The sequence below is a fragment of the Calypte anna genome, chromosome 3 (assembly GCF_003957555.1).
Source record: "Calypte anna isolate BGI_N300 chromosome 3, bCalAnn1_v1.p, whole genome shotgun sequence".
Classification (NCBI taxonomy): domain Eukaryota; kingdom Metazoa; phylum Chordata; class Aves; order Apodiformes; family Trochilidae; genus Calypte; species Calypte anna.
This window is the reverse complement of record NC_044246.1, coordinates 86708897-86714896: the sequence shown is the minus strand read 5'-3', so window position 1 is coordinate 86714896 and position 6000 is coordinate 86708897. Positions and strand designations below refer to the sequence as shown.

The 6000-nt window shown below is 45.9% G+C and overlaps 1 protein-coding gene across 4 annotated transcripts in view; it reads left to right on the top strand.

The window, feature by feature from the left end:
* The first annotated feature begins 483 nt into the window (after window positions 1-483).
* FAM135A (family with sequence similarity 135 member A) overlaps window positions 484-6000 on the top strand; it is an 86736-nt gene continuing 81219 nt past the window's right edge. For 3 of the 4 annotated variants that reach the window (XM_030447393.1, XM_030447392.1, XM_030447390.1), the window contains exon 1: window positions 592-772. The gene's annotated coding sequence lies outside the window, so the exon portion shown is untranslated. Of the gene's footprint in view, window positions 773-6000 lie in introns of all 4 variants that reach the window. The other variant, XM_030447397.1, reaches the window with a different exon arrangement.

The window sequence follows — 6000 nt, the reverse complement described above, 5'->3', positions numbered from 1 at the left end:
CCGGGAGGGCAGTGCAGGCTGCCGCGGGGCGCCCAAGGCCGCCGGCAGTAGCGAGGCCTCCTCCGCTTTCCAGCGTGCGCCATGAAGGGGACTCTGGGGTAACGGTGCCGTGGGCAGAAGATGACCAGGGCCACGCCGCGGGCGGGTCACCTCCCGCCCGGGGACCGCTCTGGCCTGGCTGCTCCCTGCGGGGCTCCCGGCCTCAGCCCTCTGCCGCCGCCCGCCCGGGGCCGCCCCAGCCCGGCCCCGTTGAGCCGCAGGAGGAGGCCGAGACCGGGCCGGGCCGGGCCCGGCGGGGCAGCAGGGGGAGCACGAGTCCGAGCGGGTCGCAGCAGCGGGGGGAGCCGGGGCTCCAGCTGCCAGCAGCCGCCGCAGGAGCCGCGCGGGCGAGTCCTCTGAGCCGGAGGCGGTGCGGAAAGCTCGGCGCAGAACCTGCTTGAGGATGCGGTGGCCACGGGTTTCGCTGCCGCCGGCCTTCGCTTAGCCGCGGCGAGCAGCCCCCCGGCGGCAGCTGCGAGGCTGCGGCAGCTGCCAGGCGCCGGGGAGCAGGAAGCGGCGCTCGGCCGGCGCGATCGGCTCCCAGCGCCCCCCTCCCCCGCCCAGCGCAGAGCGGGCGCCGGAGGCGAGGGCCGCCGCGGGAGCAGCAGGCGCTGGCGTCGGATGCCTGCGTTACGCCATCCCGGTGCTGCCGCGGCCTGGACTCCGCGGAGAACGCGGGCGAGGAGGCGGAGGGCGATCAGAGGGCAGCAGCGGCCGCTGCTTTGTGTCCCAGGTCGGTGCGGGGACCGGGGCGCGGGACGGTGGGGCAGAGCGGCGGGGCGGACTGAGACGTGCTCCCGCCGGGGACCCCGCTCCTGCTAGCAGGGCTCGGGCTGGCGGGCGCCAAACGCGTCCCTCCGTGTCCGACCTGTACCGGCCGGGGGCATGGCGGGGGAAGACTTGTTTGTGTCGGTCCGACACCCCTCTTCGGCCCCCCCGCACCCCAGCAGGAAAAACTCCGTGAGCCTCTCCGCAGCCCGGCTTGGGGGGCGGCGAGGCGAGGCGGGGCGGCGGGCTGGTGGCTTTGGGGGGAGAGGACTCGGCCGCCTTCACCGTGCGGGCAGGGGTCGCCAGCCCCTTCCCAGCCCAAGCCGAGGGGTGCTGGGGGCCCGGAAGTTTCTGCCCCGGGCGCCGTTGTAGATTGTTTATCGTTCTGAGGCGGCGCCGAAAATAGGTCAGAAATCATGTCCACCTCGTCCCTTCGGCGGAGTGCCGAGGACCGGCGCCGGGGCAGTCGGAGGCGTTGCTGCCTTTTCCCTCCTTGACTTCCTGAGAAACATCGGGTTCTCCCAGGGTTTGAAGCAGAGTTAGGCTTTTAGCTTGTTTTTTTTGCTTGGTTTGTTTGTTTGTTTATTTGCTTGGTTGATTGGGTTTTGTTTGGTTCTCTTTTTTTTCTTTTTTCTTTCTTTTTTTCTTTCTCTTTTAATTTTTTTATTTTATCATTTAAATACCGTTTCTTCGTGCGGCGCGGAAAGTTGGTAGCCGAGCGTTAGGAATAGCTCCCAGCTATTTCCTGGTGTGGGGTGCGGGGAGGGCGGCACTGGGGGTTCCCCTCCCTCCCCTCGGTGGCTGGTGCTGCCCGGAGGGGCTGCCTGGGCTCTGCTGGCCCGGTCCTGTCCGGTCCGATCGGGGAACATCCCGCTCTCCTCCGGAACGTGGGCTGTGCGCTGCAGGGTGTGTGTACGGCAGGGCACTGCAGCTACGCGTTGCCAGTTTGCAGCAGGTGCTTATAACTCTTCTTCCCATCCGTAGGATGACTTGAGGGGTGGATTAACCTTAGGACGCTTAGGGCAGAATTTGTGTGATCAGGAAGCAGTGGAAGAGATAGTATTTCTGTTTTGGGTTGTTTTAAGCGGAATTTTCTATCGAGCTTATTTGAAAACTTTAGCTCACTAACTGTATGTTGCAGACGTTTCGCTTTGAAAAGAAATTGCATCATAATGGATTTAAAACATTTTCATCGGGAGGATTTATAGTCATGTTGCTATTACAACTAAAGAGGCAGCTATTTCTGTTGAAGTGTTTAAGCCCATTTCCCCTTTCTCCTGGTTGCAGTGGTTTCTGATCAAAAAGTAAACAAACTTCTGTTCCTACGTGTAAGTGGGCATAAATGTCTATTTTGTTTTATTGTGTTTTGATTTGTTTTCTAAGGAATTCAGTCAGCTAGCTTAGTGTTGTCTTACACATGGGCAAAGCCTGAGCTAAAATTCACACACACTGCTTTTTAGTTTGCCTGACTAATAAGCAGTAGGGAACACTGCTGGTGTGATTCGTATTACTTGGGAAGGGAATGTTTTACATGTTCATCCATAAAATATCTCTTACTTTGCTCTTTAGTTGTGCAGAAAAACCTGCTTGATTCTTGCTGAAGGATAACTGCTCCAGTCCAAACCTGGTTCAGTAGGAACTGTGTTTTGCTGGAACATCACAGCTTTTTTGAGATGAAAGAATTCTAGGTTTGTGGAGGAGCAAATGAAATCCTTTGGTGTGATTTTTAGTATTGCATTCAACAATTCTTTCCCCTTAAAGCAGAAAATACTTTTTTGTACAAAGTGAACAATAATACAGGCTCTGGGTGTATCTTTGCAAATACTTTTAAATGAATGAAACACAGAATTGTCATCTCGCTCTGTGCCGGTAGTCACAGTCTTGAGTACTTGCATTTGATATGTCAGAGTACAGCCATAAATCTTAACTCTACACGTTCCCTGGATGGCCAAACTTGTTCTTCTTTTTCTCTCTCTCATACTTCCCCTGTAAGTAGCATAAGTCAATTCTTAAGCTTTCCTTAAGTAATCAATAAAAATTACCAAATGTAAATTCAAGCTTGTTCTTTGAAATGCTTTAAGTTTCCTTTATGGAAATACAGTCCTACAAAACTGATAAGAGTTGCCTGATAAAACATGTGAAAGTATTAGCTTTGTTATTAATATTTTTGTTATTAGTTATATAATTTTGTTGTTTATATTAAAATTATTTATTATTTGTAATTAATGCCTTATTAATAAAAATGGTTTATTGTCTTCACTTTAAATTACAGTAAGTATAACTGGCCTGTGTAAGGTTTGGCATAAATAGTAATTAGTAATAGTAAAGTGCACACAGAAACCAAAATCTGTCTTCAAACTGTGGTTTTCAAAATGTGCCAGGCAATGCAACACATTTGTTGTTTTGATTTAGTACCATTACTGTAGAAGTTAGTTGTGTTTTGAGTTCAGCAAAACTTCAGAAGGTAACACCTCAGGTTCTGTTCAGGTACCAGAAGTAAGCTCCAAGTGTCTTTTCTGAAGCCACTGACCCCTTTTGTGATGGCTGTGAAACTGTTACCTGGCCCTCTAATTTTATGTCTTTCCTAGTTTCTTAGTTTCCTTGGAAGTGTCTGCATTCCAAAGCTCAATTCTAGGACTGTTGCTTGCATTTTATCCCACATAGAAGAACTAGTGAATACAGTTCCCAAGAAGGAAGCAATGTGAAAATCAAGATCCATCACTCTTTCTAGTCTCTGTTGTTGACTTTGCTGGGCAGTTCTCCACAAAGGAAGGCTCTGACAGGGTTCTGGTGGGCTTAATTGCTGTGGTTTTAAGGTGTGAATGCTGTGTGACAGGACGATTCTATCAGTATCTCACTCTGCCCAGTTTACAGTCTGATGTTTTGGTGCAAGCTTATCTTTGAGAGTGCTGAGAGCTACTAGAATGGGTTGTGTGTGCTAGAGCTATCTGGCTGGCTGTGGACCTGGATAGGAAGGCAAATTCTGACAGAGAGGCGAAGCAGATTATTGCGAATGGCAAGGTTTTGAACTACTGCTGGTAAAGATAGGAGAGTCCTGTCTGAATGCTGTCTCTTGTGTTGCTATTTTATTTATTTGAAGAGAACCTACATGTCTACATCAGTCTGGAAGATTGGCACCTAAATGTTTATTAATGTAATTGTAAGAGTACTTGTCTCTCTTTTGACTTGTGTGCCGTCCTGAACAAACGTGAAAGCCAATCTGGTATTAAAGATGGACCTCAGTGTGAGAATTACAGTAAACAGTTGTGGATTCTCATTGCTGTTGACCTTGTTCCAGTGTTTGAAGTTCCTGATACAGACTAGAGCTTCTCACCGTGGTTTGGTGAATGATTCTTCTTATGCTTTATGTATTCTCTCTTCAAGTTCTTTTGTTAATTTGCAGCCCCCAATCCCTACAGACTGTGGGGTAGGTTTGGCAGAATATGCATACATGCTTGTTAACCAAGGTCTAAGAGTTGCTTTTTTTGGAGGGGGGTGTGTTTCTCCTTCCCCTTTTCTTCCATATGGAAAATATGGTCTCAGTACTGCTTTAATTGTTTTCACAACAGGATAGATGAGTAGCATCTGTTTATTGACCAGTAGTTGTTTGTGATAGATATTTGTTTTTCCTGCTTACTGTTGTGTGTGAGGTACCTCTGACAGGCCATTGGCTCAGAGAACCTGTATCCAAAAGAGGTATTGACGTGAAGCACTACATTCAATTTATTTTTGTTTAAACTATGAGCATAACTTATGGTTTCTTAAATTATCATGATTTTAAACTTGCATTCATGCTTCCCTCCTAGTGAAAAAGCTTGGAAAAAGGTATTTTTTAAAATTGAAAATTTAGTTTATATAGCAGCCTTCAAATGCTTTATATGTAGGATATGATCATATATAGAAACCTTCATGACTTTGCATCTTTCTCTTTTAAATCAGGAGCAAGAGCTTTGATTGGTTAAATCCACTCAAAAGCCACTTTTTCTTGTCCCTGTGAGCTTGTTTCTGAATATTTCTAAATTATTTCTGAATAAATGCTACTTCTATGTTTTCCTGAAACAGCTAGGCAAAACAGTGAAGTGTATCCTTACATTCTGTTGAACTTCATGCCCCGCATTTTTTCTGTGTGGATAGAAATGCTTTTACATTTGTTAAGCATCTTCTGCTTTTGGTCTACCCTATCATTTCACTAAGCACATTTTGATCACGTTCATTCATAGGATACATCTCATGAAGTATTGCATTTAGAAAACTTTGTCACTGAGGAAGAATGAACATAGGTAAATATTTACGCATTTATTTCTAGCAAAAGCAGTTGGTATGTTAGTGATGCAGTGTTGCTGATATTTGTAGAAGTCTGTAGTACAAATTGTCTTCCTTAAAGAACAATACATGGAACAGTTGTGGTAACAAGAGTATACAACAAAAAGCATACAAGAAAGAAGTTTGAAAGAGAGGAAGTAAGTTTGCCATAGTTTAGGGTCAGGGAGAAGTCAGGTGAGCAAATTCTGTTTACTGCAAGCAGGAAATTGGTGACAGTACTATTCTTGGAAAGAACAGACAGGGAAATAAGGAGCAGAATGAAACCTCACAGGGTTCAGCTTTCAAGCAGAACAAAATTTGAAAACACTAAAGTGGATTGAAATGGCATGAGTTATATTTTAATTTGATGATTTCAGTGCTATTTTTAATGGATTTTCTTTAGAGGTGTTGGAATTTGGAACATTTTCAGTGCTAAGAACCTTGAACTTTGTATTTAATAAGCAGTTCTGTTGGGAGTCTGCCTTATTGATATTTCTTACTAAAAATAAATGTAAAATTTCCTCATTTCTGAAGTGCATGGCTTATATCAAGAAAATTGAAATGTAAACATTTTCCAATTTTTAATTGTTAGGGAGAAGTCACAAGATACTCTATTCTATGCTACCTATTCTACCACTATACAATTTACAGATTACATACATATGCATGTGTGTGTATGCATGTAATTTGCTGAATTTCATTTATAAAATAAATCACAAACCTGCACACACCACACCCACAAATTCTTAGAATTAAGAAGAAAAAAAAAATCTAGAGCATTCATGAATTGTCCCGGGAGACTTCCCTTTGACTTCTGACATTTTGAAATAATAAGCTGGCTTGTTTTTCAGATCTGGATCTGCTTACTATAATCACAACCTTGTTCACATG